A 25,823-nucleotide genomic window follows, 5' to 3' on the forward strand; every position below is an offset into this window, starting at 1 on the left:
CATATATATATATGCATACATGAATATTACATCATTAAGGCCATAATAAAATAAATATTAGATTTTTATCCAAATTTGTTTGTTTTCAAAATTGATGTGAGAAGTAAATTTTATGATCTTATTTTCCACACTGATAAAAAAAAAAAAAAAAAAAGAGAAGGTTTTCAGTCAATAAAAAAACTAGTCGAGTCTTCATTCTCAGGATAGGCGGGCATGAAAATATAGGATTTATTTTTATAAATTATAATGGCTATAAGATTGGTACACAATGTTTCGTTTAAGAAGTATTAGTACATGTAAATATAACAGAAATATGGTAGACATACAAGAACAAACTGTATATTACACTCACACACTCTCTTTTCAGTGTAGCCTACGGGCAGTCCTTGCTTAAGGTTGCCAGACCATCAAGTATCACTTTATATGCTAACACTTGTCTGTACAATGGCAGTTTATGTCCATCAAGGCAACCCAGATTGTATTCTCTATACAGTGTATACAACATTATAACCTACATAAATGTGTAATTTATGACACTGCCAAGAATGCTAGTCACTGGGGAACTGGGTATTAGCATGCTAATATTACTTGTATATATACATAAGACTATGTAGTAGTGAAATCTGTTATACAGGACACCTGAATATGAAGCACTTGCCTATGAAGGACTTGATGTTCATTATGTATACATACAAACACCTATTTTACATCCAAATAAAATGCTCCCCCTTCAGATATAAAAGCCACACTTACATGTAACTTGTAAGAGTTTCTGCCAGAGTATATGGAGGGTATAAAAGTACATTAACTGAAATCTTGGACATTATATGGATTTATTTTATAATTTTTCAATAAATTATAGTAACAGCACTGCTGTTTAAAATTTGTCACTAATTAGCACATGAAATGCACCGTCTAATTTCAAAACATTTCAAACCCATAACCACCTATAGTCCGTCCCATCCTCATACAAAATTGTTTTGGTTTTTAAAAAATAATTTCAGTTTTGTTTGACGTAGGAAGAAAAGTAAGAGAGTTTTGAAAAAAACACAAAAAAACCCATCAATTGTTGTGTCCAATTTAGAAAACGATCAGCGCAGAAATAAATAAATTCCATAGAATGAAAAAAGGTGTTCCTTGTGGGATGGACTGTAATAGAGGCACTTATGGTTTTATTTTTAATATGCAAGTTCAAATACTTTTCTAGCAGAAAACATAATACATGTACATGTATATACATGTGTACAATTACAATTACCTGTGAATTACAGCCAAGTATGTGTTATAGCCCCTTGGCCATTTATAAACAGATTTGACCAAGATACAGATAATAAATAAATGCATTAATTATTGTGTACCTGCACAAACAGGGTGTACATTGTACCTACCTAGATGTACATGCACCCTAAACATACATACATACATACACATATATGATTACAAAATACCACCATCACATACATGCAGCCCACAATGTCAATCAGTGTTGTGAATGTGGGTGAATCAATGAATGCATTCTTGTGCGTGACACGCGATCCGTACACCAAACAAGAGACAGGTAATTGTGTCATTCAGGCTTCAGTGGCCATGCACAGGCCTTGATGTTTCCCACACGCCCAGCAGTGGCAGCTATGTGAAGAATGGGCTCAAACGAGTTTACGGCTCCACTGTGTAACCTGGGGATCAACCCCTATTGTGATACACCTACCCTTCTGGACATCCCGGGTGAAAGGCAAACTTTAATTGGAGGTCAGTAGAACCTGGCTGACCAGACAGACACACACGACAGTCACCAATGTAGGTTTAATACGAAGATAACATTTCGAGTTTTATCTGCAGTAAAACATGCAAGGTATTTCGAAAACAGTGAACAGATGGTTTGATAGTATCAAACCTGATACTGGAGATAACATAACTCTACAACATACATACTCTATTCTATGTATGTATGTATCAAGTAATATCCTTTTGTATTATTCTCACCTGAGGCATAATAATTGTTTTAATTCCAATGTATAATATTGATGATACCAAAACACACACTGGTAATAACCTCTATTAATTTAAATCGTATATAATAGGTAGCATATAGAGTGTAATCAATGTATGAGAAACATGTACAAATGTATGCACAATGTACATTTTACATTTAAGAACATATGGAACATACATTTACCAGCACAAACCATATATCCAACCCACTACTGAAATTGGAGAAAGACTAAATGTTGAAACACCTGCGTTCAGGAATGCATACATGTATGTATGTATATGTATGTACATGTATGTATGTATGTATGTATGTATGATGTATGTATGTATGTACATGTACAGATCTTATGTAACACACTCCATGCCAATGGCTCTCTCTCAACACACTGAATTTCTCAGTTCACAGCAAACCCTCTCAGTCCACCAATCAGTATAGCTACCTAGCCCCGACACACATGGGATGTTAAACCCAAACACGAGCTCATGCATGAGTACTACTGGTTTCATTTCATGTATCTAAACAACACGAGCGCGTGCACGAGTACTACTGGTTTCATTTCATATATTTAAACAGGGGTTTATCCAAGATTACTTTGCCATGGTCCCATTAGCGCGAGTAACTAATTTTGGGGAAAATTTTTCCCAGGCCACTGAATGATGCAGTACGCCACTGTTACATTAATTTATTTGAACATATATACAGAGGATTTGTCACAAGTGTTTTTTTAATATAGAAAATATTAACAGTCTACATTGTCATTATAATCAGTATTTGTCGAGGCTCTGCCGAGACAAATAGCGATTAACTAGAAAATATTGATATTTTAAATACTAAAAAACTGAGTAGCAAATGCTATTTATGACATAAACCTTTCTTTGGTTCTTGAATTTGCATCCGAAGAACAAAGTTAAGTTACAGGAAGAGGGTGTAGTGGCCTTACACCTACCCATTGAGCCTTTAAAACTCACTCTGGGTGGGAGCCAGTATCTGGCTGTGAACCCTGTACCTACCAGCCTGATGTCCGATGGCATAACCACGATGCCACCAAGGCCAGTTGTCCGTTACCCATTATCATGTAACCTAATCCACCATTACCACGGTTTCACAGGCAATAAAACTTAAAAAACATAAAAAACTCTATCATGCGACTTGCCAATGTATTTAAAGAAAATATGCGCATCCAAAATATTTATTTTTTTAAAATAAAGAAAGAATTGTTTTATTTAACGACGCACTCAACACATTTTATTTATGGTTATATCACATCAGGCATATGGTTAAGGACCACACAGATTTTGAGAGGAAACCCGATGTCGCCACTACATGGACTATTCTTTCAGATTAGCAGCAAGGGATCTTTTATTTGCACTTCCCACGGGCAGGATAGCACAAGCCTTTGTTGAACCAGTTATGGATCACTGGTTGGTGCAAGTGGTTTACACCTACCCATTGAGCCTTGCGGAGCACTCACTCGGGGTTTGGAGTCGGTATCTGGATTAAAAATCCCATGTCTCGACTGGAATCCGAACCCATCACCTACCAGCCTGTAGACCGATGGCCTAACCATGCCGCCGTTTTTTAAAAAATAAGAAATATATTATATAACACATCAGACAGCCCTGAATAAATAATACTTACAGTGCCCCCAGCCTTGCTCAAGTCATATATTCTAAATGTACTAATGCACATTGCTCAGCTACTATGGCATGTAAATTTTAAATGTAAAATATAATAAGCTAACCCATACAAGTCATAACAGATCCAATGTTTATAAATAAATACCATATTGTTCCTATTTGTAGCGCCCGGGCGCGATGCAAAACACAAAGGGGGCGCGCTAATTAGAGTACTAGAACACATTTCGTAATACGTGTGAAAAATCCTCGTATCAAACTGTCAATGCGTCTGGCTCGCTGAGACATCAAAAGCTTTGCCGCCGAGTCTCTGCACCAGTGACGTTTTCTTGTTGAAATGACGTAGCGTACCGTACATTGTCAGCTGATTTATCGAAATACATGGTACTGTGCACGTAGGCATATAGGGCCTGCGGAGTGTATTTGATTGTCACTGTGTACACAAATTCTTGTTATTTGACTCCAGTTTTAAGTTTAGTTAAAGTTAAATTGTTGACATTTGACTCCAGTTTGCTTAAAGTTATCATTTACCTGTTTTTTGAACGGTGTTACGGTGTCGGTGTAAATACCTACCAGTATGTTTGTACTTCCGGTTTTGAACAGCGTTAACGGAGTGTCGTGCGTTCATTCTGCGTGGAGATAACAGCGACATACATTTGATAAACGACATGTGTGACATACTGTTCGCCCATATTAGTGTCGTAGTGCTTCACCTGTTTGGATTTTATTTGTTTACCTATTATAATCATTGCAAGTCGGCAGTCAGGTAAGCCAGTTTTACCATTTTACGGGTACCGTTTCATGATACATTTCTCGTGATAATAGGGGGCGCTTATATTAGAGGGGGCGCTACAAATAGGAACAATACGGTATATACATGTGAAATGTATACATAAAATACTAATAGTAATAACAATATCAATACTAGTCCTGTCCTTAAAACAGTCATAAAAGCAGTATTCAAAATACAGAAAAAAAAGTCCACCCACACAATATATGAACATTATAAATTAAAAAGATCTATACAGTCTGACCTCGTTATTTCGATCTCTGTAAACTCATTATCCCAGGAAATGGTTCCATGACATCATTTTCATAAAAAGATTTCTGGCAAACGTTTTTGGCTTAAAAATAATTTTAAAACTGCAAAATCTTAATTTCGAGCCCTGGAACAATGATAAATATTTTATACTTGGTGGGTCTGCTACCTCTCTTTCTTTCTTTCTCCGTCTCCCTCCCCCTCCCTTGTGGGTATATAAAATGTCATCTTCCTCTCAAGTGATAAAAATTAAGTCTGTTTTGTTTTAAATGACACCACTAGAGCACAGTTAATCATTCACTATTAGATATTTGACATACAAGTAACTATACTACATATATATAGTCTTAGAGAGAAAACCTGCTATATTTTTTCATTAGAAGCAAGGAATCTTTTATATATATGCACCAACCTACAGACTGGATAGCACATTCCACAGCCTTTGATATACCAGTCATGGTGCACTGGCTTTCTGAAATAGCCCATTGGGTCCACCGACAGGGATTAATCCTAGACTGACTGTACATCAAGCAAGCACTTTACCACTGGGTTACGTCCCGCTGTCCTTCTCAAGTAATAAAATCTGTAACAACCTTTGAACTTCTGTTTGGTGCATCATGAACACTGAGTAAACTTCAGACTAAGCTGTGATGTAAGACGGGTGAGAAGCCCAGCACTGGTATACTACATGTGTGTGTGCATGCATAGGAGAAACCAGATCCGCAGGTGAGGCCTCCTAGAACTGAACATTTGCATAACCCATCTCAGGGCTTCTAGAATTTCTACAAAATGTACTAGCCATGATTAAAAATTCACTAGCCCTAGCTTACTTCAGGGCTCGAACGTAAGAATTTGTCTCCCACCGCAATTTTTAAACGAATTGCCATGGGTGAAACGGCCCACTGACAGCAATTTTGAGCCTGCCTATGGCAAGATTTTTTTTTTAAAGTAATATTTGCAGCAAATAAACATGACTGAAAGGTTATTTTGTTGTATGTAGACATTTCAAATGTGCAACTGTTAAATATTGGCAGTTAACATACACCAGATTTACATTTTGTCTTTGTTGAAGAGCTTTACCAATGGTACAAAAATGCCGTCGGTGATGCTCTCTACCTTCAGCAATTTATATCTCAAAGACGGCAATTGCCGTCAGTGCCGTCGTTAAGTTCAAGCCCTGTTACTTAATACAATTTTACTAATAGTAATAATTGAACATGTTACCCAAAGAGATTAAACATACATTACTGGGGGACTTAAATGCAGCATTTGACAAAAACAAATTTCACTAGCTATCGGGCATGGCAATATTAGTTATTTACTAGCCCAACACTGAATATCACTAGCCATGGGAGTGGGGCTACCATAATCTGGAAGCCCTACCCATCTACAGATTACACTAAGTATTTTCATTTTCAAGTTAACCAATACCATCTTATAAAACAAATATGTCTTAAATTTCATATTCAAATGAGAAATGGATGAATATGTAAAAACCAGTACAATTTCACGAGGCCTACATGTATAATATTAATATACACACACATAATATACAAGGTATATACATCTATGGTACCTATAAATGAACAACATATTTGTTATATATATATATATATATATATATTTATTTATTTATATGCAAGTTTGTGGTTCATCAAACCATATTTACAGCTATACATATATTTATGAACATTTATACATGTAGTAATCACTCACTCACATGTAGACATACAATAACATTACAGAACATATGTCGCTTGTACATATATACATGTTATTAAACACCGATTAATGTTTTGCTTTATAGATACATACATCATATACATACGTGTGTACAGTGTACATCCACAGGTACATGCAATTGTACATGTACAATGTATGATGACACATCATAAAAATAATTATAACCAGGCAGTTTAATTCTTTTGATCAGTTGGTTTTTTTATGCACTCTTCCTTAAACATGCGAACAGGAAGAGAACCAAGCCTAGCACAATGACATCATACAGGCACTTGAATACATACATGTATTAATAACATATTAGTAACTATTCAGGAAGATATATATAAATTAATGAAGCACTACATGGTCAGGGTTTCTGTCCGAGGATAAAACACCATATCCAATTTATTTTTGCAGATTTTATTTTTTTAAAGGTAACCTTTTGACAAAATTAATTACTTTTATCATTACTGTATGATATTCTAACCATAACCTATTTTCACTCTTGGCGAGGCCTATATTGCATTCAGCACACATATTGTAAATTTATATTCAATTTCATAGCACCATACCCCAAAATTTCTTTCCGGTGATGGTTTCCTGTACATGTACATGTATGGCTAGCTCTGGGAAAGCAAAACATTTTGCCAGATGATCTATTAAACTTCCAAAATTGCAGAAATTGACAGTTACTTTCTAAAAAAGGTTAATTATTACATGAAATTATTCGACTAAAGTAAAATAAAATTTGCCAATTGGCGAGTGCCAGAGCTAGCTCTGGTATGTGGGTGTCCCACCCCACTTTTTGGAACCTTCCTACGCCCCTGTAGAGTATTATGAAAAAATATATAACAGAATCATGAACTATATAATAACAGATGAGATAATCGTACACACATCTCTCTTGAAAAAACTACACAGGATTTTTTTTAATGGTTTTAACAGCTGAATTTCTACACATAAACCTCACCTGCTACATGTACTGTACATGTACAGGGCTTCTAGATTATGGTAGCCTCACTCCCATGGCTAATGATATTCAATGTTGGGCTAGTAAATAACTACTATTGCCATGACCAACGGCTAGTGAAAAAAAAAGAAAAAAGAAGTCAAATGTGGCAGTTGTCTATTTTGTAAATATGTAAGTATCCTTACTAGTACCCCACCCCAACATCTTAGTGTTTTTAATCTCTATCTCCATCTTTAGGTAACATATCTGATTATTACTATTAGTAAAATTGTATTAAATAAAATAGGGCTGGTGAATTTTTAATCGTGGCTAGTAAATGTTTTATATCACTGACCCCATGGCTAGTGGATTTGTAAAAATTGTAGAAGCGCTGATGTAGCTTGTGAACATTCATAAAAATGGACTACTTTTTGGAGGTTAACATTTCGAGCCCTGCCATACCTGTACAGGTCTACAGTCAGTGACTCACGACTAACAAGTGACATGCATGTATGTCAACAGTAGCGCCATGCACTGTAAAAACTGAATTCATGAGTGACAAGCCTGCATTAGTCATTATCTGATATTCTCTGGGAGCACTAGGTTTTTTTTTATATGGACAGCTGTGTGTACTGTAGTAACAGTTCATGGAGGTAAAATTTACTAGGTAGGATACTCCCGAAGGACTACATACATGCATACCTGTATCCGTCACAACCTAGTTACACTTCTAGGATGAAGTTACATGTACCTACCTGTACTCTAATGTACTTTTTAATTTGTAATTATTTATTCATTCTTTCATAATTTTGTTTTCAAAATCTTAATTAGCGATATTTCTAGTCAATGAAAAGTGATTAGCAACTACTGCTTTAAAATGTTTTAAAATTGTGTATCGATCTCTTGAACTTGCGTAGTGAATCGCAATGCAATAATGAACAAAATATTTCACAAAGCTAGCTCTGGGTTAGTAGAAAATTTCGCCAAATTATCTTTTGAACTTAAAAAAAATCACAGAAAGCCAGTTCTTTTCTAACAAAATGTCAATTAACGTAGGGTTTCTAGATTATGGTAGCCCCACTCCCATGGCTAGTGATATTCAGTGTTGAGCTAGTAAATAACTACTATTTCCATGCCCGACGGCTAGTGAATGTTTTTGGGGTCAAATGTTATAGTCACGTTTATTTTGTAAATATGAATGCCCTGCCCTCACCCCAAGTCCCCAATGTTAGTGTTTTAAGCTCTATCTTCCTCTTTAGGTGACATCTGATTATTAGTTATTTAGTAAAATTGTATTAACTTAAAGTAAAGTAGGGCTAGTGATTTTTTAATTATGGCTAGTAAATTAAAAAAATCACTGATCCTACGGCAACTGGATTTTATAAAAATTCTAGAAGCCCTGACTAATGTATGAAATTAATTCGCCAAATTTAAATTGGCAAATTTGATGAGAGCCAGAGCTAGCCCCGTTTCACCAAGTTAATTACATTTTTATCCCATCATCATCATCATCATGCACATGTATGTATATAAATATTTGGTGGGTGTGGGGAGTATCCAGAAAACTGCACAGCACACCTCACCATTGAGGGGAGCTATCACTCTTGCTCCCCACCTCTTAAATCCATTAGCCAGTGATTTTTAAAACTGACTAGCTACGATTAAAAATTCACTAGCCCTACTTCAAATAAATACAACTTTACTAATAGTAATAACTTAATACGTCACCTAAAGAGGGAGATAGAGCTTAAAAACCCTTAAGATTTGGGGGGGGGGGGGGGGGATGGGGACAGGACATTCATATATTTTCAAAATAGTCTTAAACACAGCATTTGACAACTTTTTTTTACATTTTTTCCTGTAATGCGTGTATTAGTGATTATTATGTAAAATAACTGTTCTAAATTATTATTATTGGTGAACTCGAAAATGATCCATCTAGCTTTCAAACGGTAGAGTACTCGGTTTTTTGTGCTAATTTTGATGTCTGGAAATAGTGGATATACAGCAGGCATCCAAATTACTAATTAATTTGGAATTCTTAACTTCAAACTGATCTGACATTGTAGGGGAAAGACTTCCGACCGTTCCAGCATGTATTGGATAGCGATATCAAGTGGACATAGCATTAAACACTACAAACGATGCAGCGCTAGGGTCTGGGATTCAAACTTTAGACCATCGGGGCTTTAGCCGAGCACTGTATCCATTCGGCCACAGTGGATCAACAAGTGAGACTGTATTTTAAAGGGACACGCCCTAGTTACGGCTATTTGTTAACCATTACGGCGTTGTTTTTCGCTATTAAACCCATTTTTTCACAAATAAAATTGCACTATACTGACATTTTATTATTTAGAATACACATTTCCATTCACCTAAAGTGCTTTTTGGTAATCCTGATGTTTGTAAAACCACGAAATGCATTTTTTGTATTTCTTAAAAAGCCACGTGCACTCGAGAAAAAACCGTTAAGCAAGCGAGGTCCAATCTATTTTTAGAGGGAATCTTCCTGTGTAAACGTCACAGACGTCGGTATATCACGTGACCGTTATCATTTTGGTTCGGTTTGTTTTCTCGTGCACGGTTCGCGCAATCAACATCCGATTTGTTGTTATTTGCTTGTTGTTCATTTGTGAGATTTTTCTTCACAATTCGTGAACATTTTCAGTAACAATAAAGTTCAGACCAGTAAGTGTCTCAATACAAAACATTACAAACCCGTAAAACCAATAATTTTGCTAAGTCTTACGATATCTGGAGAGGGGATACAACCAGGACAGAACAGTTGGAACATGTCCAGGAGAGGTGAAAGGAACGCACCCCAAGTCTGTGCGTACTCTGTGAAATTTGTCGTGACGTAGGCATTGTTGTGCTTCGAGCGACATCAGAATACTAACTTTCAAAATTATTTCAAGCAATTGGGACATGGGGATTCCCATGGTATTTATCGATATAAAACCTGCTTTTTCACTCCATTTGATAAAAACGTGATCCAAGTGTGTTACAGGTTTGTAGATTCACCAAATTATAATTTATTTTCGCTGGATGGAACTAGGGCGTGTGGCTTTAATACTTATAAATCTCACAGGGGACAATATTTCGAAATCTGAGGGAACCGGAAGTCAGTTCACGTGGCTTTTACCTAGGTAACCAATTGTTCGGTTACGTGAATTATATTTGCGTAACCCGAGGGTTACCTCAAAATTACGTTGAAATTATATTTTAAATACATAGTTTTTAGCTGAAACGTAAAGTTAAAACAAATACAAAAGAAAACATTTTAGGAAAAAAAAATTCTTTAATGCTTGCTGAAGTTAACAATATTATAACAGAACTGAATATCGGCTCCAGTACTAAAACAAAATACAGGGGCGTAGCCTGAAATTTTCTTAGCATTACGCATACCAAAGGCGTGCCCGAGCTGGGATATTCTGGGGGCCTCCCTCTGTGAAAAGTTTGAAACAGGACGCCTATAGATGCAATCTGAGCTTTTTCTGAGGCTTTTTTTTTTTTTTTTTAAATCTTTTTTTTTCGAGTCAATTTTAAGAGGATATTTTATAGAACAATTACAGACAGCCTTGACCTATTCCCGGATTTTGTTTTTGCATTACGCACATGCGTACTGTGCGTTATGCCTTTGAAATATATACATAATCATTTGGAGGGAGTCCGTTTTGCGGTGGCTATGCTACTTTCACTTTATCGATGGTACTTCTATACTACAGTGACGTTCCAAATGTTGTTGTTTTTTAAAGCTCATTATGCGATGTTAGTATTTTTCAATTTTTGTGACACTTTTGGATTCCTGTTTACGTTAAAATTGTTTTTAACATATATGTAAAATTATAGGCAATCCAATATTATGTCTACATAATATATTATTTTAGAGAGATAAAATAGCAGCAGATAATTTAGCCGTCTCCAGCGGTCTGAGCACATTTCTTTAAAACTTTTGGCTCGACTCTATACTGAACATTTCCTTTAGACTGGTTGCAAATTACAACTGTTGAAATATAACGTTGTTTATTGAGTTGCTGCGCATCAAGTATCTAAAATTCAGCCTTTAGAAAACATTTGTCGAAATACTAGTAGTATGTCTGCGTGAATAAAAGTTTGCAAGTTTTAATTTCTGAACGTTTACAGGTCATTACGTAACCAGTTTGCGGTTCGCGTAAATTTAAGTTTGCGTAACCGACACGCAAACAGAACGGTGGTTCAAGTGAAATATTGTGCCCTGATCTCATAGGGTGTAGTTTGACGGAATGAACCAAGTGTCTACAAAATAAAACGAACCTTTAGTCCCATAATGCCTCATTATGTCTTCTGTGCTATATTTCTATCAAAAGCACCAACAAAAGCGTGTAGTTTGACGGAATGAACCAAGTGTCTACGAAATAAAACGAACCTTTAGTCCCATAATGCCTCATTATGTCTTCTGTGCTATATTTCTATCAAAAGCACCAACAAAAGCACCCTTGTGGAGGAAAGTTTACACAGAATAGTCAAAATGCCTAATTTTTCAAAGGCAAAACGTAGTGATACTGGATTACAAAATATAAACATTATGTTGCTTTTATAGAACAAAATGTTTAAAAAGGTATTGTAATTTATATATAACTAACCCTAAACTTACATTAATTCTAACAAATATTAATTATACTGTCAGTAGGACTTTCCTTTGGCACTGACACGTATAAAGAACATTATAAATACTTAAAATAAATAGAGTTAGGGTTAGTGACAGTGCCAAAGGAAAATCCTTCCATATCGTCTGAATGAACTGAATGCTGGAACGGTTGGAAGTCTCACCGAGGAAATAACTGCTGTACCTGTTGCCAGTGCCTTAAACAAAACAAAACCAAACAAGAAGCACATGCATGCATGTGCATGGTGTTCAATCATGTTGGGTGTATTCTGACTGCACGATAATGTGACTCAGCGTTTTGACATTTTGGTAAAACACACGTGACATAATGTAGGTAAAATTCTCCTTAACTCCACTCCTAAGAAATTCAGGAAACTGTTTTTCTAATATTACAGACGTATGGAGATTAGGAATTGAAAGGTACGACAAAAATATAGGTCAAGATGACTAATAGATGCCACCAGGTGATTACCCGAACTGTCAAGTCGTTCCTCTTTTGTTTTCGCAAGTTTCGCCAATTCTAACAAGTCGTGCGTACCCAGATGCGATTCTGCTCAGCTAGAGCATAAGTAATTAAATACTTTGAGTATGTTGTTAAAACAACAATTGATTTGACGCATGCAGACGACAATCTATGCTTGTTATTTACACTCGTCCTCACCTGACAGCAGAAATACCTCCGACGAAAATCCAATATGGCAGAGATAGCTTCACTGAGAAATGGATTATAGTTACTAGGCTCCAGTCCATATACACTGACTGATTCAAGGCCCGCTCAAAATGGCTCATAACAGATCCGCATATCTCAAAGACTCCCGGAGACGATTGACCTCTTGTAACTTTTACTTAATTCCTTAAGTTTATTCTCATTAAAGGCTGTTAATGTATCTTAAAACATCCCTTTAGAATAATTTTTTTCAGTGAAAAAAAAACAAAGCACCACGCAACTCTCTGCTTTTGGCAGTTCAATAAAAGAAAATAACGACAGGGTTAAATAAATAAGGAAGAAGGAAATGTTTTATTTAACGACGCACTCAACACATTTTATTTTACGGTTACATGGCATCCGACATATGGTTAAGGACCACACAGATATTGAGAGAGAAAACCCGCTGTCGCCACTTCATGGGCTACTCTTTTTGATTAGCAGCAAGGGCATGATCTTTTATATGCACCATCCGATAGACAGGGTAGTACATATCACGGCCTTTGATATACCACTCGTGTAGCACTGGCTGGAACGAGAAATAGCCCAATGGGCCCACCAACGGGGATCGATCCCAGACCGACCGCGCATCGAGCGGGCGTTTTACCACTGGGCTAAGTCCCGCCCCAAATAAATAAATAAATAATATATATATATATATATATACATCGTTAAAAAGTGTATGTTTATCTCTACATGACAGGCTTGTTTCGTGAAAGAGTTGAATTGCTCTCACTCATCAGATGTAGATTTAATTACACCGTCAACGGAAAGCTGATTGAGCATTCTATAAAATAGCGTCTTTCAACTCGAAAACGACTACTACTATATATATATATATATATACATACATACATACATACATACATACATACACACACACACACACACACACACACACACACACACAAACGCACGCACGTACGTGTGAGAGTAAAAAGGTCTTTGTAAATTCAGCCCATTGTCTTATAGTACTAGTCTAAAACGTGTTTTGGACAAGTGGTTAGACGGTTCACAAGGAAGGATCCACCGGAGAGGCCCAGGGGAACTGTCTTCACCACCCCCACCTCACACAAAATAATTATTAAGTGCCCCTTTTAAACAATTTGTTTACAATTTTCATTTAACGAACATCAAACTTTTATTGAACTACCCTTTTCAGGAGTAGGCCAAGGTGCCGCTTCCCCCTAGGTCCTCCCCTAAAATGTTTCATGGGTCTACCCTTGGTTTATCTAAGGTGTGGTAGGAAGAAAGTAAATGTTTTATTTAACGACGCACTCAACACATGTTATTTACTGTTATATGGCGTCGGACATGGTTAAGGACCAAACAGATATTGAGAAAGGAAACCTGCTGTCGCCACTTATGGGCTACTGTTTTCGATTAGCAGCAAGGGATCTTTATTATGCACCATCCCACAGACAGGATATCATATGTTATGGCCTTTAATATACCAGTCGTGATGCACTGGCTGGAACGAGAAATAGCCCAATGGGCCCACCGACGGGGATCAATCCCACACCGACCGCGCAATCTATTTATAATTGAGACAGTCTAGTATGGATGACATTTTTTTCATTTTGTTTTAAAATGTGCAATTCTGACAAGATCGTTTTATATATACTACTCAAAAGAACTTAAGGGTCAGACGATATTTTCGACATTATTTTCTGAATGTCAATTATATTAGCTAGACCATAATGTCACGCATGGCATTGTTCCATTTTGACGAAAGTGGGTCTAAGCAACCCATAAATGAATTAAAATCCACTGTCATTGACACTGTCGACTAGTTCTAATGGCGAAAACATGCTTACATTTGCACGTAAATTAGGGCGAAAGCGAAAGGTCTGCTAAGTGCCTATAACTTGCTTTTTCAAAAAGCGCTTCATTTGCACGCTTTGCACGTGTATTCCATGTTCCCAATGCTGAATTTCCGTATAATTGGAGCTTGCGTTCGTGTACGGTGCACACTCCAAATTCGACAATGGTATGACTTCAACTGACTATCGAAGATCGAGGAAGGGCTATTGCTTGGCTTCAGGATGGCAATACGCAAAGAAATGTTGCTCTGAGACTTGGTGTCAGTCAGTGTCCTTGGCCGACTGTGGCAACGGTACCAAGCAACGAATTCTGTTCGAAATCGTCCACGTTCGGGAAGACCCCGAAGCACTACAAATAGAGAGGACCGCTACATCACCAATATGGCTCTACGTCAACGCACAACCACTGCACGCCGATTACGTGACAATCTGTGGACTGCGACTGGAACTCGAGTGTCTGATCAAACCATACGCAATCGTCTGAGAGCCAATAATCTACGCTGCCGTCGCCAGGCTGTTCGACCACCACTCCTACCACGTCACAGAACGGCCAGACGTCACTGGTGCACGCTTCATCTGCGGTGGCAACGTGTTCAGTGGGGTCGAGTGATGTTCACTGATGAGTCCAGGTTTAGTCTCCAGTTCAACGACGGTCGGGTTCGTGTCTACAGACGTCCTGGGGAGCGCTTCGCTGACGTTAACGGTTCGGTGGTGGCAGCGTCATGGTGTGGGGCGGCATCTCTATCCACCACAGGACCCCCCTCTATGTGGTGGATGGCAATCTGAATGGAATCCGCTATTTGAATGAGATTATCCGGCCGTTGGTTCTCCCAGGCCTTCAGAAGATTGGCGGCGGGGCAGTTCTGCAGGATGACAATGCCAGACCCCACCGCGCCAGGGTGGTAACGGACTTTCTCAGACAACAAGGTATCGCCAGGATGGATTGGCCAGCATATTCGCCTGACTTGGCCCCAATAGAGACGCCTGGGACGAATTAGGCAGGAGAGTTCGGGATAACCATGCCCCTCCGGCCAACCTTCATGATCTGGGTCAACTTCTTATGGCAGAGTGGCAGGCCATTCCCCAAAAGTTCTTCAGACGTCTGATCAACAGCATGAGGCAACGATCTGTCGAGTGTATTCGCGCCAGGGGTGGATTCACACACTATTAAACGAATGTTCTAATGTGTAAAATCCATGTTTGACAACCTTCAACTTTGACTTTGTCATGTGACTTTCTTGTATACAGTGACGTTTATTTGTTTTTTTTTGTAAATATGGAACAATAAATAAATTTTTTGGTGTAGTTTACATCATCAATCTAATACATTCTACCGGCCTCGGTGGCGTCGTGGCAGGCCATCGGTCTACAGGCTGGTAGGTACTGGGTTCGGATCCCAGTCGAGGCATGGGATTTTTAATCCAGATACCGACTCCAAACCCCGAGTGAGTGCTCCGCAAGGCTCAGTGGGTAGGTGTAAACCACTTGCACCGACCAGTGATCCATAACTGGTTCAACAAAGGCCATGGTTTGTGCTATCCTGCCTGTGGGAAGCGCAAATAAAAGATCCCTTGCTGCCTGTCGTAAAAAAGAGTAGCCTATGTGGCGACAGCGGGTTTCCTTTAAAAACAGTGTCAGAATGACCATATGTTTGACGTCCAATAGCCGATTATAAGATTAAAAATCAATGTGCTCTAGTGGCGTCGTTAAATAAAACAAACTTTCCTTTTTACTAATACACTCTGAAACTTATTTGGTTATAAATGTTTGACCCTTAAATTCTTTTGAGTAGTATATATATCGGGGTTCTGTGGGTTATGGGTGGATACAAATGCGAGCGGCCTTTTCGCTGAAACTATTTGTTTTGGTTTTAACAGATATTTCCTATCTAATACTACTGCCTTTTCGATACTATCTGATATTAGCTGTTTTGGATATCCCCGCATTTTAAGATACATGTTGAGTTCCCGAAGACGTTAATCACGTGTTTGTATATTTGACACAATCATACAGATACGCCGTGTTAGGTTATATGGCATACTTCTTCTCGTATGACTCGGATAACAGGATGAGAAAGAAATAACTGTTTGCTATCAGTTGGTTTGTAAAATATACTCTTCAAAAGAAGAAACGCAAAACCACATTGTCGTAACATTTGGAGAATTGATTTAATTATTGAATGGTGAGTCCGATAATTACCAAATGTTGCAGGATTGTTCACAATTCACTCTAGTCCATTGTGAGTAAGTGATAGGACACACCACACCACCAAGGTCAAGGTCATCTGGAGTCAATACCTGGTGTGGCCTCCGCGTGTGTTGACAACTGCCTGGCACCGCCTGCCCATTGAAGCAACCAGAGTACGGATGACGTCCCGGGGGATGGTGGCCCACTCGGCCTGCAAGGCTGCTGCCAGCTCGGGCAGGGTCTGGGGCTGTGGTTGTCGCTGTCGGAGGCGTCGGTCCAACTCGTCCCATAGATGCTCAATTGGGTTCAAATCCGGTGATATCGATGGCCAAGGAAGGACATTAATGTTGTTGTTCTGTAGGAAAGCCGTTGTGAGACGTGCTGTGTGAGGCCTGGCGTTGTCATGTTGGAACACTGCGTTGGCGTTGGCCATAACTGGAACGATGTGTGGCCGGAGGATCTGGTCAATGTAGCCCTGTGCATTCAGGTTGCCCTGCCAGTGTGTGAGATGGCTGCCCATACCATGACACTACCCCCGCCGAATCTGTCCACTTCCTGCACGCAGTTTGCCGCATAACGTTCACCACGACGCCTATACACGCGACATCTTCCATCATGACGTCGGAGCAGAAATTGGGACTCGTCACTGAACCACACCTGTCTCCATCGCAGTTGAGGCCATTGTCGATGAATCTGGCACCACTGCAGTCGGAGTCGACGGTGTTGTGGTGTTAAGATGACACCTCGAACTGGACGTCTGGCACGAATTCCTATCTCACGTAGGCGGTTCCGTACGGTCTGGTCGGATATCCTGCGCAAACCTGGTATTGCTGCGGCTGTGGAGGTGGCAGTAGTCAATCGTTCCCGAAGGTGGCGTACCCGGATGTAGCGGTCCTGCTCGGGGGTAGTGACCCGTGGTCGACCGGATCTAGGGAGGTCACGTGTTGATCCATGTTGCTGGTAACGGTCCCACAGTCTGGAGATGGTGCTTGGGGACACATGGAATTCCCTGGCAACGGCCGTTCTGGATTCGCCTGCGTCTAGTCGGCCGATGGCATTGTTTTTCTGCGGTTCACTGAGACGTGGCATGTCCTGGATTGTCAACTGTCGGCCAGATACAGAGGCCAGGCAAGCGAACACCCTGCACTTTTATACTGTCGGTGTTCATGTTGCACGTGCAGACAACGCACGTGCAGTGGTGACATGGTTTGCACGTGGCTGCGTTTTTGCGAATATTCACATTTTGGAACTTTATTGTACAGTAGGTGCGTTTTATCGAATGTAACCGTGGGAATGTGTTTGGGACATGCAATGACCTTATATTCACAAAGCATGAACCGGTAGGAAACATAAAATCGGAGTTATAACCCATTTGTACCCTTTTGCGTTTCTTTTTTTGAAGAGTATATATTTAAATAAACAAGCAGAACCGTTGAAGAAAGGAAATATTTTAATTAACGACGCACTCAACACATTTTATTTACGGTTATATGGCGTCGGACATATGGTTAAGGATCACACAGATATTGAGGGAGGAAACCCGCTGTCGCTACTTCATGGGCTACTCTTTTCGATTAGCAGCAAGGGGTCTTTTAATATGCACCATCCCATAGACAGGATAGTACATACCACGGCCTTAGATATACCAGTCGTGGTGCACTGGCTGGAGCGAAAAATAGCATAATGAGCCAGAACAGTTGAACTAGCAGATCCTATTTGTAGTTAACAATATTAGTCAATGCTAAATTGGGGTGGTATTTGATGTGCTTTGTTGGTCGTTGGATCGAATCTCTCTGTGGACCCATTCTCTAGTTTTCTCCGTCCCGCGACTGGTATATCAAACGCCATGATATATGCTGTCCTATCTGTGAGGAAAGGGGGTGGACGTAGCCCCGTGGTTAGGCGCTCGGCTGATGCGCGGTCGGTCTAGGGTCGACACCCGTCGGTGGACCCATTGGGATATTTCTCGTTCCAGTCTGTCCACCACGACTGCTATATCAAAGGTCGTGGTATGTGCTATCCTGCCTGTGGGATGGTGTATATAAAATATCCCTTGCTGTTAACAGAAACATGTAGCGGGTTTCCTCTTTAAGACTATATGTCAAAATGACCAAATGTTTGACATCCAATAGCTGATGATTAATAAATCAATGTGCACTAGTTGTGTCGTTAAACAAAACAAACTTTACTTCATCGCTGAGAAAATGAAAACAATGTAGCGGGTTTCCCATAAGACTACATATGTCAAAATAACCAAATGCTTGACATTCAATAGCCTGTGATTAATAACTCAATGTGCTTTAAAAAAAAATTAAAAATTATTTTAGTCAATACTAAATCAGTACTAAGCCATCCATAATGAACACTAAGTCAATACTAAGTCATTTCTAACTCTGGGATAAATCAGTGCCAGCCTGGATATATATCGTAGACCAATGTAACGATATCATGCGTTTTGATGACACGTTGCTGCAGCAAAAGAATAAATGAATGAAGGAAATAGTTTATTTAACGACGCACTCAACATATTTTATTTTACGGTTATATGGCGTCGGACCACACAGATATTGAGGGAGGAAACCCGCTGTCGCCATTTCATGGGCTACTCTTTTCGATTAGCAGCAAGGGATCTTTTATATGCACCATCCCATAGACAGGATAGCACATACCACGGCCTTTGATGTACCAGTCGTGGTACGAGAAATAGCCCAACGGGCCCACTGACGGGGATCGATCCCAAACCGACCGCGCATCGAGAGAGCGGTTTACGACTGGGCTACGTCCCGCCCCATGAATTAATGAATGAATGAATGTTTAACGACATCCCAGCACTAAAAATACATAGGCTATTGGGTGTTAAATAAGGTAAATGCATTAACGATGTCATGTTGCTGCAAAAAAAAAAAAAAAATAAAAAAAAATATATATATATAAATATTACTACTAATAATAATAAAATAAAATAATTTTGTTTTTGTTTTTAATAAACTAAATAAAAAACATAAATAAATAAATAAATAAAATAATAATAAATAATAATAATAATAAAATAAAAACAATTACTGAATGACCTGTTATAGACACAAACAGGGCCATATTGCGTTACCTTTCAACTTGTTTATTTATTCATAATGACCTTAAAAAACCCCCAACTAATCATCAAGGTGGCGTGCAGCGGCAGTTAATTAATAATGTTCACAAAGGCCTCCCGAGATATATCACTATGTGGTTCAACATAACATTTCTAAATGCTCTTTGTAGATTTTTTTTTTTTTACTATAGAAATTACTATAATTTTTAGCAACATTTGAAAGTTATGGCTTCCGGTGTAATTAAATATTTACTAACTCAGATAAAAGGTGTAGAAAGTGCACGCCCACTCGCCAAATGTGAGAACAAATTCTGACGGACGAGTTAAAAAAATATAACTACTAGTCCGAAGGACCATCTGTCTTTTTATGATGAATGTAATTTTTTTTTTTAAATCAGACATGCCAGAATTCCAAACCGTTCAAACAAACTGTTCAGAATTATGATGAAATACACAACATGCATATACCGCATTGTCAATAGACGACTCCAAATATATTTATCAAATCTATAATTTGAAGTGTATATTATAATATTGTTAAAAAATAATATATTGTTCTATGGGCTAGTAGAAATACTGTCGGGCTAGTAAATTTTAGTTGGTTTTTGTCTGGCGGGCTAGTGAACTATTTTCCATTTCTGCACCTCTAATACTGGATGTCATTTCTGATGAAGTAGTACCAAACCAAATAACTACCGGATGGGTCAAAGTTCGAGGTGCACCCAACGTTTGATAGAGAAGTGAACACCGCGAGTCATGTGGTTGGTGATAAATGTGAGTGTGTTGGTTGTAAAAAAAAGAAAAAGAAGCTTAATCTGGGCAAATTTTTTTATGCAATTTTATTTCATCTGGTACCACTGTGTCAAGTAGCCTTGTACTTGAAACATGTATGGGGTACCTGTAAAAAAAAGTAGTCATAGACGCTACCCGTTGTCTCAGAAATGAGCAGCTTGACCCCCATTGTTTTCTGATTCACTTTAAAGGTGAGGGGTTGTAGTATTTATATCCGTGGCGTTTATGTCGATTGATACACCGCAGGTAGGAATTTTAGCCACATACGTTACTATTGTCGTCTGTGGGATTTGATTTGGTAGTATACACCCTTGAAAGACCGTTTATATGATGATACATGAATTAGAGAGGTTTAGCGTCCACACGTTGACTGTTACGGATATTGATAGGTCACCACATTGAGTGTCGTTGGTGAAGGACATGTTTTATTTAACGACGCACTTAACACAATTTATTTACGGTTATATGGCGTCGGACATTTGGTTAAGGACCATACAGATATTGAAAGAAGAAACTCGCTGTCGCCACTTCAAGGGCTACTCTTTTCGATTGTCAGCAAGGGACCTTTTATATGCACCATCCCACAAATTACATACAAACTACAAATACTGGGATGGATTTAAACATCCAGTACACATATTTGAATCAAAGAAAGAAAGAAAGACATGTTTTATTTAACGACGCATTCAACACATTTTATTTACGGTTATATGGCGTCAGACATATGGTTAAGGACCATACAGATTTTGAGAGGAAACCCGCTGTCGCCACTACATGGGCTACTCTTTCCGATTAGCAGCAAGGGATCTTTTATTTGCGCTTCCCACAGGCAGGATAGCACAAGCCATGGCCTTTGTTGAACCAGTTATGGATCACTGGTCGGTGCAAGTGGTTTACACCTACCCACTGAGCCTTGCGGAGCACTCGCTCAGGGTTTGGAGTCGGTATCTGGATTAAAAAACCCATGCCTCGACTGGGATCCGAACCCAGTACCTACCAGCCTGTAGACCGATGGCAAACCACGACGCCACTGAGGCCGGTCGCAAATAAAAGATCCCTTGCTGCTAATCGGAAAGAGTAGCCCATGTAGTGGCGACAGCGAGTTTCCTCTCAAAATCTGTGTGGACCGTAACCATATGTCTTACGCCATATAACCGTAAATAAAATGTGTTGAGTGCGTCGTTAAATAAAAGATTTCTTTCTTTCGTTGTAAATATACGTAATTACACGCTTGTAAGTCATAAACAGGCTTTGTAAATATACGTAATTACACGCTTGTAAATCATAAACAGGCTTTGTAAATATACGTAATTACACGCTTGTAAATCATAAACAGGCTTTGTAAATATACGTAATTACACGCTTGTAAGTCATAAACAGGCTATGTAAATTCGGCCCATTGTGATTATCCGTAACAGTATTTTTTCTCGTTCCAACTAGTGCACCACAACTGGACAAAGGCCGTGGTATGTGCTTTCCTGTCTGTGGGAAAGTGCATATAAAAGATCCGTTTCTGCATTAGGAAAATGTAGCGGGTTTCCTCTGATGACTACGAGTCAGAATTACCAAATGTTTGACATCCAATAGCCGATGATTAATTAATCAATCAATGTGCTCCTGTGGTGTCGTTAAACAAAACAAACAAACCGTTAACAGGGCCGCCGGAATGATTGTGACATTGGGGCAGCGGACTAGCGATGTTGAGAACCACGAAGTTACCCGAAATTGCTAAGGGGTCCGGTTGCATCCATCTCCGGGAACATTTTGAAATGTAGATACTGGAAAAAACGGTTTTAACGGCTTCTGGACATCAAATATAATATTTGATTGTGATAAAATGTCTTGCTGTTTTATTTAAACAGAAATGAAAATTATTTAGTAAAACCTTAAGGAGCGTTTAGTTACATTTTAAAAACGTTTTTGAAAGTTTATAAATGCATTCAGGCCACAGCACTAGAAGGCGCTTCACCCATGTTGTTTTTTGTTTTTGTGTTTGTTTGTTTGGGTTTTTTTATTATTTTTTTTAATGAGGGTGTGTCTCCGATGATGTCTCAGATATGCCATTTGTGTTGTCTTTTCTGCATTACCGGTACTCAAAATTTGAACACTTTCTTTTGTTGTGACCACTGCAAAATGCACTGCCTACAGATTTCATATCCAAGCTGTCCAATCTGTCCTTATGTTCATCACTTCATGCAAAAGCATCAGATGATTTAACCTTTTCTGCGACATACTGGTACGTAGGTATGTTTTTACTCTTCGCAAGGCGGAAAACGCGGGCATCAACAGAAGTATGTTGATCAGTGTCATGATTTCAGGGAAATACCAAATATAAAGTTATTTCCGTAGAAAAACGATTCAGTTTACAATGGACATCACCATAATGATTTTTAAATTTGCGGGTGTTATTGTCTATTTAATGCCCGCAAATGTTTCATTTTTCACCTCAGGCTAACGCCTTCGGTAAAAAATTACATTTGCGGGATCAAATAGACAATAACACCCGCAAATCTAAAAACTCCATATGGTTATCTCCTAAATGTCTATTTAGCATATCATGGAAGGCGTATCGGATAGGGATATTAATTATTTAGATCTATATACAAATCTAATATTAATCTATAATGACAAAACTGATTTGGACCAGGACCATTTTGCAATACAAATAAAATTTTGTAAAGTGTTAAAATTCTTTGGACGGCGATCTCAACTGGTCAAATTATTGGAGCGACGGCCACCGCCCCTGCCGCCCCTACCGCCCCAGTTCCGGCGGCCATGCCGTAACAGTAATTCTTCATCACTTGAGAGCACTCCACACTGCTTGGATCCGACTTAGGTTACGGCTGCCATCTCGCTTCAAAGTATTAATATAATATCATTTACTAATGCAAAATACAAACACAACTACAGTTTTAATAAACTTGTGTGTTGTCGCTACCAACAGTTATTGTCAACTATTTTCATACAACATTCAAGGCTGTTGCGGTGGGTGGGGTTTTGTTTGTTTGAAAAAATCCCCAAAAACACAACTCACAAAAAAACCCCCAAAACAACAAAAAACAACAAAAACAAAAACAAACAAAGGAAGGAATAATGAATGGATGAATGTTTAACGACACCCCTACAAAGGAAGGAAGAAAGAAAGAAAAAAAAAGAAGAAGAAAGAAAAATGAAGGAATTAATATTTTATTTAAAGACGCACTCAACTCATTTTACTTACAGTTATAAGCGCGTGTCGTATTGTTGTAAGGACCACAGCTAATGAGAGTGGAAACCCGTTGTCGCCACCCCATGGGCTACTCTTTCCATATAACAAAACCCATTATATATATAAAAAAAAAAAAAATGCTTTGTTTAACGACGCACTCAACACATTTTATTTACGGTTATATGGCGTCAGACATATGGTTAAGGATCACACAGATTTTGAGAGGAAACCCGCTGTCGCCACTTCATGGGCTACTCTTTGCGATTAGCAGCAAGGGATCTTTTATTTGCGCTTCCCACAGGCAGGATAGCACAAACCATGGCCTTTGTTGAACCAGTTATGGATCACTGGTCGGTGCAAATGGTTTACACCTACCCATTGAGCCTTGCGGAGCACTCACTCAAAGTTTGGAGTCGGTATCTGGATTAAAAATCCCATGCCTCGACTGGGATCCGAACCCAGTACCTACCAGCCTGCAGACCAATGGCCTAAACACGACGCCACCGAGGCCGGTCCATTATATATATAAAGACACCCCTATAATATATGATCTTCGTGTCTTTGTCGACGGTTATCTCTTCGTAAGAAATGGAAAATGCTTACCCCACGTTAATCATCTGCGGAGAGTATGATTATTGTAAGATTATCATGTTTCCTTTATTTCAACTTATTTTCGTGCTTATATCCAATTAAGGTTCAAGCACGCTGTCCTGGGCAAACACACCTCAGCTATCTGGAATGTCTGTCCAGAACAGTGGGTTAGTGGTTAGTAAGAGAGAAGTCGGTGTAGTGGCCTTAAAACTTACTCTGGATGGGAACCGGTACCTTACGTGCATATTATGTTAGCTGTACAGTTACGGTGATCTTAGGGCTAAGATCGCTTCGTGGAACGGGGTCCATGCCTGAACCCGTGCTTATAAAACTTTTAGAGTCCAGACTCAATCTCCAACGACGTCACACTCATACAATTTGTATGGTGTCGTCATGACATTAGGTCTCACTACACAGATCACTTCCGGGTGAGAGTTCATTCATCACTATAGTTCTTAATTGTGACACATATTATGGTTCACATATTCACTTCTAGGAAATGGTGAAGAATTAAAACAATATGTTTAATGGTAAGCCTTCTGGCTGTATTTTGCCCATGTTATTTTGTAATATTGTGCATCGACCTTTTGGGACATGGGTATATAGCGCAAGTGATAGCCGGAGTGAATCGGTTAATGAACCACCTGTTCGGACCGGTACTACAGCCAGATGCGGTCATATAGCAAAAAACCTGAAACGGAAATGTTCTCAATTTTGGAGTGAAAATAAATGCTTATATAATGTATGTTCGCAATGGTGTATGTTGTTAGTGCCAACGAGAACCCGTTATATTGGCAATCTTCGTTTGAAGCTGGGCAATTTAACATGGGTTTCAATGGCAGATGACATCTGTGTAGTGAGACCTTAGTGGCTCAGACTCTATTAGAGTTTCGAGTCTAGACGCAAAACGTTTTATAAGCACCAGGCCTGAAGTAAGTTCTCATCGCGTTATCGGACATATAGCCCGAGTACTTTGACTGTAAGAGAGCTAGGCGGACATTTGGACAGTTATACGCTCTCATTACATGTCCGTCTAGCTCTCTGACAGAGTACTAGGGCTATCGGACATATAGCCACGCGAAGTAAATCGTCAACCACAACTGTTATCAACCGCATGAAACCGTCCAAATCAATCCACAGGAAACTGTAGTAGCTTACATATACTGTGACTATGAGCTAACATCTATACTGTTTTTACACCGTGCTGTTTACTGCACCCCGGGCGACAGCTTAATCACCGTGATACACAGCTTCTTTAATTACACCATTGAAAGAATGACGGCAAGCAGGTTTCCGTTCGTGCGAACACGGACAGATAAAAATGCTGTGCGAACTGCACGACTATCCGCGTAGAGGGTTAGACAAAAGTGTGCACAGCATTTTGTATTTTTGTTCATAGGTTAAAAAACAGGTTAAAGTTTGTTTTGTTTTAACGACACC

At 38.9% G+C, this 25,823-nt stretch overlaps 1 protein-coding gene across 4 annotated transcripts in view; it reads right to left on the reverse strand.

Moving 5' to 3' along the window:
* Positions 1 to 12,697, reverse strand: part of LOC121381117 (protein kinase C and casein kinase substrate in neurons protein 2-like) — a 53,166-nt gene extending 40,469 nt beyond the window's left edge. For 3 of the 4 annotated variants that reach the window (XM_041510237.1, XM_041510235.1, XM_041510238.1), the window contains exon 1: positions 12,647 to 12,697. The gene's annotated coding sequence lies outside the window, so the exon portion shown is untranslated. The other variant, XM_041510236.1, reaches the window with a different exon arrangement.
* Between the last annotated feature and the right edge of the window lie 13,126 nt (positions 12,698 to 25,823).

The sequence above is a fragment of the Gigantopelta aegis genome, chromosome 9 (assembly GCF_016097555.1).
Source record: "Gigantopelta aegis isolate Gae_Host chromosome 9, Gae_host_genome, whole genome shotgun sequence".
Lineage (NCBI taxonomy): Eukaryota > Metazoa > Mollusca > Gastropoda > Neomphalida > Peltospiridae > Gigantopelta > Gigantopelta aegis.